The sequence below is a fragment of the Alexandromys fortis genome, unplaced genomic scaffold (assembly GCF_014885135.2).
Source record: "Alexandromys fortis isolate MF-2015 unplaced genomic scaffold, M_Fortis_MF-2015_v1.1 scaffold_9, whole genome shotgun sequence".
NCBI classification, from domain to species: Eukaryota; Metazoa; Chordata; class Mammalia; order Rodentia; family Cricetidae; genus Alexandromys; species Alexandromys fortis.
Window position 1 is genome coordinate 16,545,031 of NW_026067892.1, and position 13,187 is coordinate 16,558,217.

At 37.5% G+C, this 13,187-nt stretch overlaps 1 protein-coding gene across 1 annotated transcript in view; it reads right to left on the reverse strand.

The window, feature by feature from the left end:
• Ctnna3 (catenin alpha 3) overlaps nt 1-13,187 on the reverse strand; it is a 1,282,010-nt gene that overhangs the window by 453,270 nt on the left and 815,553 nt on the right. The window lies entirely within an intron of this gene.

A 13,187-nucleotide genomic window follows, 5' to 3' on the forward strand; every position in this document is an offset into this window, starting at 1 on the left:
TTTTGGTTTTTCAAGACAGGGTTTCTCTGTAGCTTTGGAGCCTGTCCTGGCACTAGCTCTGTAGACCAGGCTGGTCTCTGGTCTCAAACTCACAGAGATCCACCTGCCTCTGCCTCCCGAGTACTGGGATTAAAGGCATGCGCCACCATCGCCCGGTGGCGCACCACTACCACCACCACACAACCACCAGTAGCAGCAACAACAAAAATAAGAGGAATCAACAATTGCGGGTCCCTGATTTCTCTTAATACCAACAGTCTCAACCCAATAAAAACACATGGTATTTGAAATTAAAAAGATTATCCTTAGTAAAATATCCCAGACCCAGAAAGGTAAATATGGTGTGTATTCACTTACATATGGATATCAGCTTCTAAGTCAGTGATAACCAAGCTACAGTCTATAGAACCATGGAGGATAGATAAAAAGTAAGGAACTAGAGGGAACAGATAGATCTCCTTATGAAAGGGAAATAGAATTGATACTTCTGGATGGGTGGGGGGCTCTAAAATTGAAGGATCAAGTGAAGTAGGGAAAGGGGGTTGTGGGCAGAATTATGGGGAGAAGCAATGAAATAAAGGGCCATTTTAGGGGTTGTATGTAAAGCTAATGCAATGAAACTTTAAAAAATATATGCATACACAAAGGTGATCTAAATGAAATCAACAAAGTAGGAGAGACAGAGTCCCTTTTGGCCATCTCTTGTCACCAAACTAAGCTTGCAGTACCAGACTTGGGCTACATCTTGAGTTCAAAGAGGCCCCGCAGGAATCCCCAAACAAGCCAGACTTTTCTTAAGTCTATAAGTTATTTTCCACAAACTGACAGCTAATCTCTGTTGCTGAACATGATACCTACACAACACACTGAATATGGAAATGGAGAGCTGATATCTATAGAGAGCTTTCACCCCAACATTTAAAAATGTTTGGTATAGGAAGGTACTCAGTATTTTGTCAAAATTGAAACATAAATACCAAGCCAGCCACAAAACCATTATCTGAACCTATATATTCCCTGCAAGATATGCTAACAGTGGTTCTCAACCTGTGGGTTGTGACCCCTTTGGGGGTTACAAATATGATGTCCTGCATACCGGGTGCTTGCATTACATTTCATAAGTGTAACAAATTTACAGTTATGAAGTAGCAGCTAAATAATGTTATGGTTGAGCATCACCACAATGTGAGGAACTGTATTAAAGGGTCACAGTATTAGGAAGGTTGAGAACCACTGTGTTTGGGCAATGGTAGATCAAAGCTTGTGGGAATAACCAGCCAATGACAGATGTGACTTAAGGCGTATGTCATGAGATAGAATACTACCTGATGACCAACAACCTGAGACTACATAGCATGGGGACCTAGGGCAAAACAAAATAATACTGGTCTAAAAGAAGAAGATTGGTATCTATTCAACTGTCATCAGAGAAGAAGAAATATAGAGACTCATAGACAGACATTACACAGAGGATGAGACACATTGGAACACTCAGCCACAAGGGGGGTGTCTCCAAAAAATCCTTCCGCTCAGAACTCAGGGAACCCCACAGCAAAGGAGACAGAAGGAGTGTAAGAGCCAAAGGGGATGGAGGACACCAAAAACCACAAAGTCCTCAAAATCAACATGAGCAAAGCTCTTACAAACTTACAAAGACTAAAGCAGCACGCACAGGGTCTGCACAGATCTGTACCACATACTCTGCAGTTTTATTAGGGTTTCCAGTGTAGTGTTTTTAGGGGCGGCGAGGGGATCTCTGATTCTTGTGCCTTCTCTTGGGTTCCTTTACTTCTGTTGCTTTGTCTTGTCCAACTTCAGTGTGATATTTTTTGTTTTATATCATTATATCTTATTTTGTTATATTCAAACAATTGAATTCTCATTAAAACCATTTGGGAGAGGGAAAAAAAACAAATTTTTCAAAAAAAAAGTGCAGGATATATCAGCCCCATGATGTCCACGATGAACATAAGAGAATCCACAAGTTTTTTGTGACTTTATATGGTTATAATTATTTGTGGGGAAAGAGGGAGTATATTTTGTTTTCTAGGTTTAGAGTTTTGTTGTTTTATTTTTTTTGTGTGTGTGTGGCTTTTGGAAAAATAATTTTAAGTTGGGTAGATAGAGAGGAGGAGAGAATCTGGAAAGACTTGGGGAGAGAAAAATATGAACAATACATATATAAAGATTGCTTTAAATAATAAAATACAATAAAAAAAACAAACAATTAGAACCATTCAAGGAATTCCATATATCAAACATATACACAAATACCCATACACACATGCATGTATTCACACATGCACACATACAGGCATGTGCACACAAAAATGGACGCAAATGCCTGTATATTTAAGATTTAACATGAGTTTTAATCCCTCAAAAAATCAGAATATCATATTTCCTTAGTATATAGCATAACTCATATGAGGTCCATTTCCGTGAGCTTGAGTTCACGGGATAAATGTTCACTTCTTCACACTTTAAAATGTAGTGCTGTCCCTTGCAATGGCCAAAAGTCTCTGTCTGTGGTGGTAAAGCACAGCCTGCCCTGGATTCTAACAGAATATCTTGAGATCCTTTTTCCATGGGTGGTAGTGACATGTGCCCTTAATCCCTGCACTTGGGAGGCAGAGGCAGGTGGATATCTGTGAGTTCGAGGTCAGCCTGGTCTACAAAGTGTGTTCTAGGACAGCTAGGGCTATACAGAGAGACTGTCTCAATAATAATAATAATAGATTCATTTTCTCTCCTGCATGAATTGTCTTAATCATCTTGTTGTTGCTCCTTTTAGCTTTAGATCTTTTATAATTTCAACATACATTTATGGTTCCTGTACCTCTTTTAGAACAGTTACCAGATCTGACTTTGGCCTTGTAAGTTCTTGTAGCATTGTCATATCATCAGCCTCGGAAATTCACTGTGTGTGTGTGTGTGTGTGTGTGTGTGTACAAGTGTGTGTATGTGTTTTGTGTTCTATAGTGACTCATTTTATTTCCAAGTTCTTCTAATGGAACTATCATCTTCCAACATCCATTCTCACATGATTTAAAACTATTTCAAATACTATTCAGTTTGCATAGTCTATTTTCATTTTTTTCTATATTATAAAGTTTTACTCTTCCATCCCTGATCCAGATTCTGATTTCACCACACAACATTCAGTAATATCTCATCTGATGTGGTCTCACTGTTTCCCTACTCAGAAGCCACATTTCCCAGAGTAATTCACAGAAAGCACAATGGTAGAGTCACGGTTCCACACATGTATTGACTTGGCCAAATCTGTTAAACCAAATCTTCATGCATCATTGAGGGCACTGCTCTACTTTCTCCCCTGTCTGTGTCCTCACAGTCCTTCTCAGTTTGGTTTGCTGTCTTATGGTGCTTGGATGTATGTGGAAATAATTTTGCTTATCATATCGACTGAGCTTGAAGATAATGAGATGATTCAGTGTGTATCAACTAGATACACACTAGACAACTAGAGTCTAATCCCTAGAACCTTTGAGAGAGGGATAATATCAATTCCATAAAATTGTCCTTCAATTTCTATACATGTACCATGGCATGTGCACATGCCTTTCTACTACAGATACACACTCAGACTCATTTAAGTTTAGTAATAATATTAATTATGATGATGCATATTTTAAAATTACAAACACTGAAATGAGCATGGATATGTTTTAAATTTATTATTGATGGTAATTTTTCTGATGTGTCAAACCCTACAACTGTGACAATTTCATATAACAAAAACTTGAACTAAAATGTCAAGAGTTCTCAGGTTGAAAAATAATGTGGTTCATGTTTGTCACTTGCTCTTATAAATTTTCATCTCTTCTACTTAGGATTTTGCTTTTTATTTTCTCAAATGTCTCTTATCTTTTAAGACCTATAGAAAATGTCACTTTTCTGTGAATCTCCCAACAAAAATTATTCTATAATTCCTATGCCATTTTATTCTCTCTCTCCCTGGAACACTATTTTGCTATTTTGTGCTTAAAATATTTTCTCTCCCTATGATGATAAACTTCCTATGATAAACTTTTCCTATATGTCTGGAATGTTGTTTACATTGGCCAGCACAGGGGTACAAACATATTAGTATCACACTATTGGTTCTTACAGTAATATTATTGCTGTGTCTATATTTAATTTTACAATTCAAAGAAGGGTGCATTCTCTGATTTGTAGTTATTTTACAGTTTTGCCTTGGCCTCAGTGTCAAATCATAATGTAGGGTGTTACTTTTGGAGTCATCAACAAAATTTTCCCCACTTGAGCTTTACAGTACACAATTTCTGTTTCCTCTCCCAGGATACATTTCCTCAGACATTAGGATTTATCCTTCAGAGCTTCTCTAGTGGGTAAACCCTGAGTCCTTTCTCCCTGACCTAGCTCATCCCAATGCCATGGATGCTCCCAGAAGTCTGATATGTATTTGCTGAAAGTAGTGTTTCTCAGAGCAGAGGAGAGGTCTGACTGCAGTCAGGTGACGGTACAGAGAGATAGCAACACGGAGACAGACATGTCTATCCAAACTCAGCAAGGTAGCATCCTCCTAACTGCAAGCTGGTACTCTTTCTCCACCCAGCCTTCATGACATCACTGAGAAAGACTTATGCTTTGTGTGTGATCTCAAATAATCTTAGTTAACCGTTAATTATTTATTGTAATTGATTAACCATTTAGTTACAAGCAACTTCAAACTTGTTTCTTGCTTATCTTTCTTATAGCCTCAAGTGACTATGTCCAAAATCTCAGAGTATTTTGTCCTGAAGAGAAAATATATAATAAACGCCCCATGAGTGCTTTCATGGGTCCAGCTTGGAACTACTGGGGAATGAACTTATTTCACGTTGATTTTTATGAACCTGATGTTTAGGCACAAGCAAAACTTCTATCATCAGTTTTCAAAGATGAATACAAATTTATTTGCTCCCCAATGAACAAAATTTAGAAAACCGAGTGCTTATACTTCTCAGATGTCATAATGTTTGATCACAATCAAATAGAAAATAAAATTGTTTCCATCATGTTAGTCCAATGCCCTTACCAAAGCATGTGCTATGTTGAACCATATATCACAACCTAATCAGAATTAGTTCCTCTTGCAGTGACACTATCCTGTTCACTCAGAGGTAGATAACAGCAGTCGCTTCCACGGCTGGCATGCCAGTGCACAATATGCCAGATTGCAACTTCTATATCTTTGGTTAGAAAATAGAGTTTTGGGTTCTTAGAGAAGCTAAATAAGAAGGAGAACCCAAAGAAAAACCTATAGGCATCCTCCTGAATATTAACCTTCGTCAGGCGATGAAAGGAGACAGAGACAGAGACCCACAATGGAGCACTGGACTGAAATCTCAAGGTCCAAATCAGGAGCACAAGGAGAGAGAGCACGAGCAAGAAACTCAGGACCGCGAGGGGGGCACCCACACACTGAGACAATGGGGATGTTCTATCGGGAACTCACCAAGGCCAGCTGGCCTGAGTCTGAAAAAGCCTGGGTTAAAACCGGTCTCGCTGAACATAGCGGACAATGAGGACTACTGAGACCTCAAGAACAATGGCAATGGGTTTTTGATCACCAAGACCTTTTGAAGGGCCCCAGGCACAGGCATGGGACCAGATAGGGTCCAACCTTCCTTTTTGATCCTACTGCACCTATTGGTTTCATGGGAGCCTAGGCAGTTTGGATGCCCACCTTACTAGACCTGGATGGAGGAGGGTGGTCCTTGGACTTCCCACAGGGCAGGGAACCCTGATTGCTCTTTGGGCTGACTAGGGAGGGGGACTTGATTGGGGGAAGGGGAGGGAAAGGGGAGGCAGCGGTGGGGAGAGACAGAAATCTTTAATTAATTAATAAAGAAATAAATAAATTAAAAAAAAGAAAATAGAGTTTTTATAGACCCCAGAGAAGGAAGGGGAATGGGAAACACTGGTACATCTCAGAATTCACTTCTCAAGAATGAAGAAAGAAGAAAATAGTGCTCTGAACCCTGACCAGTCAGTCAATACACACACACTAAGCATCCACCACTTAAGGCTGGCTCTTCAGGTAGAGCCCCTAGCAGCCTAATCTGTCAATCCCTGGAACCTACATGGTGGGAAGAGAATTGATTCCAGAAAGTTTTCCTCCCTCCTCCATACAACAAACAAGAAAACAATCAAAATAAACACAACATTTATTTTAGCTTCCTACTATTTAACTGATGCTAGTAGCAAGACTCATCAACAAGACACAGTCCACACTCTCACAGATCTGACATTTTCAACACATCCCTCAGTTCACACCCTCTCTCAAATACACTGCTTCTTTATTCCAAGATTCTACGCATAAAATAAACAACTTTCTTCCCTAGTTACCACAACCAGAAACCTTTTGCAAAGTAGTTTTACATTCCCCAAAAGCTACATTGAAAACATTGCCTCTCTTAAGTCTGTGCAAATCGCTGGAAATGTATTCGGAGCCTCCTGAAGCTCTGTAGGTATGCTGAGTCATCGGGTACAATTTCATCAGTAGGACAGATGGAGAGACAATAATGCTCTTCTAGGTGCGATTGAAATTAGACCAAGATTGGAAAACATGATTAGATTTGCAAAATTTAAGTACTTGTGAGCAGCTGCCTGATTGAGTCTATTCTCCATAAGGAAAATATCCAAGTTTTTCATTATTTTTTCATAAATTATAGAATCCCATTCATAGAGATAACTCTTAAGATCATTAAGGTGTGAGATCTCTAGCTCCCCAAAAAGGAGAGTGCTTTCTCAGATGTCTTTGGTAAGGTACAGTGTGCTTGGCTTTTATTCAATCATGTCAGCAAGTGGCAATAGTTCACCATATCTTAAAAAAATCGTTGCTTCTCTGTCTTTCTTTGAAAGTGGAAATCCAGAGTAGCGATCTAGACATGGACAACCCAGAACCTAGTATATAAAATTAATTTCATTTCACAATTTTAGCATCATAACAACTTTAAAGGGATTAAAATCATGCAACTGTTACATTGCTAACATAATATAACTGAGTAACCTAAATTGAGAGCTCTCTTATATGACTTTTTAAACCTAAGTAGATTTTTTAAACAAAAGAGGACAGAAAGGAGGAACTTACACCGAGGTGGAATTTTTCTTTTGCAAGCAATGAAGTAGAAATATGAAGGATTATTGTTTATTATTTTATTCCAAAGATAAAGTGTATTTGATGAATAAGAGAAAGGTAAATAATACACAATTATAATCAAGTTGCTGAATACATTTTGCTATATCAGAAATTTTACTTACATCATTTCACTGTAGACAATGAAAATGCTTTCACCAACTCATAATTAGAATTCAAAAAGTGGTATACAAAATGTCCTTTTCAATTCTGGAAGTTGCAGAGTTTTAGAGAAGCAATATTTGTACTATCTGCTTCTGCAATTGATTGTGATTAAGACCTTGCCTCCAGTTCTGCCTTCAGTTGACTCCCAATTTTAATCATTATTCCCAAGTAGGAAATATTCTAGAATCTTGAATTCCTTCTCTTTCAGTTTTGCACTAATATGCAAATAAAAATGGTGGTATATACATTATAATGTGCATATTCATAATATGATATATAATTATAATTATATACATATGATATATACATATATACATGCATAAATGTATACTATCATGCATTACAACCTAACCAAAATTATCTCCTCTTACAATGCCACTATCCTGTCCACTCAGAGGTAGATAGCAACAATCATTTCTCTTGACTGGCATGTAAACAATGTGCCATATTGGGACTTCTATTACTTTATTAGAAAATGGAGTTTTCATAGCCCCCAGAGAATGAAGAGGAATGGGAAACACTGGTACATTTCAGCAATATATGTATTCTTCCAAGTAAGTTGTTAAAAATAATATTACTGGGGCATGAAAAAAATAGCTCTTTGGTGAAAATAGTGTATTCCACTCTTCTAGAGAGTCAGATAGGTCACTGTCTCCTGTGACTCCAGCTCTAAAGATCTGACACTCTCTCCTGATCTCCTCAGGCACCACACTCAGCTGCACATCCCCTTCCCCACACATAAACAAATAACTTTAAAAACTAATAAAGGATTTTTCAAAATAGTGAACAGTTGAAACCTAACGATAATTTACCCTTTTATGCTTAGGCTAGTTCAGGTATAATTGTCTCGATATCTACAGTGTCTCAGCATTCCTACCATCCCGATCACATTCCTTCTTCTATCCCCTCGTCCCGAAGGGGATCTCAGAAATGGGGTACTGGGACCCTCTAGGCTTGTGCATTCTGCATGGTATATGGCTCAAGTAGTCATCTGCCTTAGCCAAATGTTATGATGTCGGTGACATTGAGACCCTTCGTCTTAAGTTAGATTTAAGTCAGAACAACCCTGCTACCAGCCTTGTTTCTACACTGATTTGAAACATGCCTCCTGGATTCAGCTCAGAGACTGTAGCTGTGCCGCTCAGGGCCTGTCAGAAACAGTCTTTCACTTTAGGGCCCTTTGAAGATTTGATGACAGTGAACATGTGTCTCTAATGCTCATGTTCCCTTGGCTGAATATTTTTCTGTTGCATTCATGAGGATTACATACAACTCAGTTTCAAGACTTGTCACTATTTCAAATGCTGTCTGTTAAATATGCTGCAAGCGACAATCCTCCTCGAAAGCAAGCCACCTGTAACAAAACATTTTACTTCTAGCACTTTAAGCACAATGGGGAACAATGATTTAATATGTTGAGCCTAGGGTGAATTCAACAAGACTTAGCAAACAGGAATAAAGTGTCATGCTGTCAGAAATCCCCACTCACTCCAGAGTCAACTTAGAATGATTTTTTAATAGTTCTGTCTTTTGGATGAAAGACCTCCAAACAAGTGTAAAAGCAACCAACCTTCACGCAAGCTGACTTACTTCTTAAGCAGCTTTCAATTTGGTGATGACAGACATTTAGTTTGTCATTATGGAAGCTTTTGTGTTAAAATTTTACTCATACATTTTGCAAACATATATACACATATTTGTTTTCAGAAATATCTGGGAGTTGGGTTAATGTTCAAAAGTTAAATGCTTTTGTATTTTAATAGATATTGTCAAAGCACAAAGCTATAAAACTACTACAACTACTACTAACACACACACACACACACACACACACAACTGGAGTACTCCAAGAAGAAGAATAATTCCAAATTCCAGGATGAGCAGTAAAAACAAATATATGCAATAGGGGGGAGGACCTTGGACTTTCCACAGGGCAGGGAACCCTGACTGCTCTTTGGATTGGAGAAGGAGGGGGAGAGGAGTGGGAGGAGGGGGAGAAGAGTGGGGGAGGGGAAGAAGAGTGAGAGGAGGGGGAGAGGAGTGGGGGGAGGGGGAGAAAAAAAAGAAAAAAAAAAGTCAATTTGAGGAATTTCAGAAATGGCTCAGTAGTTGAGTGAAATTATTGCTCTTCCAGAGGACCCAGGTTCTACCCTAAGCACCACGTGGCAGCTCACAGCCATCTTACCTCTTGCTCCAGGGGCTCTAACACTTTCCTTTGGTCTCAAGCATGTGTGTGATGTACAGATACATAAGCTTTCAAAATACAAATATGCATAAAATGTAAAAATATTCTAAAATCAATTTGAAGTTCAGAGAAGCTTGGGGATCCTTTCAGAACTTATTTTTTGATTAAAACAAGTTAAACCGTATTAACTTTTTTTAAATTTATTTATTTATTTATTAAAGATTTCTGTCTCTTCCCCACCGCTGCCTCCCATTTCCCTCAAAGTTCTCACAAGCTATTGAAACCCACTTTGAAACAACTATTATCTTGTATTTCTGAGAGTCAGGACTTTCTTCGTGCCTGCCTGTTTATGACTCTAGTTGATGGCATAAACCTGGGAAAGCTGGACTTAACCATGAGGCAGATTAAAGTCTCATGAAATAGCCAACTTTATCCAGAGCATCAGACAATTTATACTCTGAGGCTATAATCACATAAGTAATGTATTCAAGAAGAAGCCACATCTGGCAAAAACATGTCTTTTCATAGAGGTATAATAATACTAACAGTTGAAGTTTACTCACTCCTATCCACTACACCTGGGAAGGGTATGAAAATATGTTTCAAGAACAGTTCTGTGTTTTAAAGAAACTGAGATCACAAGACTCTAGTTGTTTTATAGTTTTTTCACAAGTGCTCAGAATTCTCGTACAACTCCATTCCTGGACTGTGTTCCAACACCTTTCTATTCCACTCCATCCCTCTTCCAATAGTTTTAATCTGATACCTATGGTTTAATATTTATACTTATTATAGACTTCATAATTAATTATAATTCATAACCTAGACTATAAAGGTTTTGGAAAAGACTAGTTTCAGTTAATACATATTATTTATCCTCTTATAAGTGCATTAATACAGGCTGGGCATGGTGCCACATATCTGTAATGTCCATCCTTTGGGAGGCAGAAGTACGTGGATCACTACAACTTTGGGGCCAAAATGTTTACAAATCAAACTCGAGTCCTATCAGCCCTACACAGTATGACCCTGCCTCACAGATAATTCCAGAATTTTACTCAAATTACTAATGAATCATTGACATGGATAAGAAAAAAAGTATGCGATTGTTGCTAATTAGTCAATGTCTCAATGTTTCATGGGTAATAAATATATCTACTCTAATCAGCATTTAATTAGTATATTTATATTAATCCGATATAACCAAAACTAACAGCATCTTTATCTTATCAACCAGTAAGATGCATACATCAAGGAAACTTTTACAACTTATGAACAAAAGGCTTTTTAATCTATATAAATCTGTAATGTCTTTGTCTTATGTTAGAAACCTTCCATTCCCTTATATGTTGAATAAATATTTATTTAATAGCCTTAGATACTGATTTTCCTTTGAGTGTAGGGGATAAATTATTAGATATTTTCTCTCCAAATATATGCAGTGTTTTCCACATAGTAGTTATTCAATGAATATTTGCTGAAAAAATAAATCCTTTCACATGTACACAAATGTCTTACTGAACAAGTGGCTATCTCATGAACTAAACCAAGGGAAAAAAGAAGAAAAAATAGTTGAAGGAAGCACAGAGGGATGTGTTATCCATTTGGTATCTTAAACGTTAGGTACTTTCTAAGTTACAAAGTAGAGAGAACTACGGAGATTCAAATATGTAAGCTTACTGTTTAAGGAAAGGGTTGATTGGCCAAATAAATTTTTGGAGGCCATGAGCATGCAAAAGATTGTTTTTAATTATAAAATTAAAAACAAAGTAATATAAATTCAAAGAATCAATAAAGGATCTAAAAATGTGATTAAAGAAATATATGTATAAAAACATACATATTATATATTTGTATATTACATGTATAAAATATGCTGCTTGAGAGAAAGATTCGATAACATACTACAAAATAAATCTCAAGTATTATAACATTTTTTAAAAATTATCACATGACTTTTATGACATTTGTGAGTCATCCTAAAAATTTTGTGAAAGGGGAGAAAGCGAAAACAAATATTTTATTTACATATACACACATGTATATGTAAATGTGTACACATATGTGTGTATACAAATACACAATAGAATTTTACTGAGCAATAAAGAAGAAAGAAACTACATTGTTTGCATAAAATGAATGCAACTGGATAATATCACAACAAGGGATTTAAGTCAGATTCAGAAGGACAAACATTACACTTTTTTTTTCCTTTGGGGACTATAAATTCCCTGTTGAGATATAAAATCATGTATGCATATTATACAAAAAAGTAATGTGAAACTCTCTAGGGAAATTAAGGAGACCAATAGAACTTGAAAAGGAAATAAAGGAAAGCATAGAAAACCTTGGGGCAATGAGGTCAAAGAACAATACACACTTACATGAAAATATCCCTATGAAATACAATACCATGTGCAATAGATGTAATCTAATTTAAAACATCAGCAAAGAAGTGATATAGTATCAAAGTCAAGCCTCTAAATATATACCCTTATTACCACAAATCCTTAGACCCTTCACCTCTCACCAGAGAAGTTTCTTAATGCGGTGGACGGTGGCTAATACAGAGACTCAGAATTTGTCAGACTGAGAAGGATAAGTGACTGTGCTTGATTCTAACTGGGACATGCCCTCCCAGCACTCGGGAAACACTGGAGAAGAAGCAGGAGAAGGGCTGTAAGAGCCAGCAGCTGGAGAGGCATGCTGGTATGCCATGTCTTCTGGACTTAACAGAACTAGCCCACTCAAGAACTCACTCTACCTGTGGATACCTTCAGAAGGCCTTCATGAGATTAATTCAGTCCATACCACAACATGTAAGAGTAGGTTCACCAGGCCCCACTCCTAGCTCAGGAGCAATTCACAGATGATGGCTACTGAGAGAGGAAAATTCAGAGTTTTTTCTGCGATAGCCCATGGTAGGTTGCTCATGCTTCAGAAGATAAAGTTACACCCATACACACATGTATGACACTAACAAGACTCAAGAAAACAGGAGGAGGAAGAAGAAGAGGCCATAATAATGAATTTGGGAACAAGATATAGTAGGAGTCCAAGAAGAGTTGGAGAAGAAATTGATTAGGGTATGGTTATGATCTTAATACATAGTATTCATGTCAGAAAATACCAAGGAATATTAATTTTAAAAATCTTCCCCTTTAAAAATGAACAAAAAAATATAGGCATGTAACAAAATTAGAATGTCAAATGCTCAGACTTGGCGGGGGAAAGCACACTCTCCCCCCAAATCAGGAAATTGACAGCTAGATCCACACTTACAGGTCTTTACACTGAAAAGAGACTCCATGAAGTAATAGCATCAAGTGTTGGCCACCACTTAGACACAAGAACCTGTATTAAGCACTTGAAGTTTGTTCAAGAAGCTCAACAGCTTTAGAGACCTTGTTGCAGTACCCTGTTCCCCACAAGTTCCCATAGAAGACTGCTTATCAGTTGGAAGATCACTGCTTCAGACCAGCTAGCCTTGTCTTAATTCTAAGGAAACAGCCACCTTGGTTCTTCCCTCAGTAGTATTAGCAATGAAATTGTCAGTAAGATCAATCAAGCATTTAACAAGTTCTCCTTACACCATTTGTAATCTTTACAGAAGTCTATATGCACACCTTTTTCTGCTTTTTTTAAAGTGTGTTTAATATTTAATATGTGCCC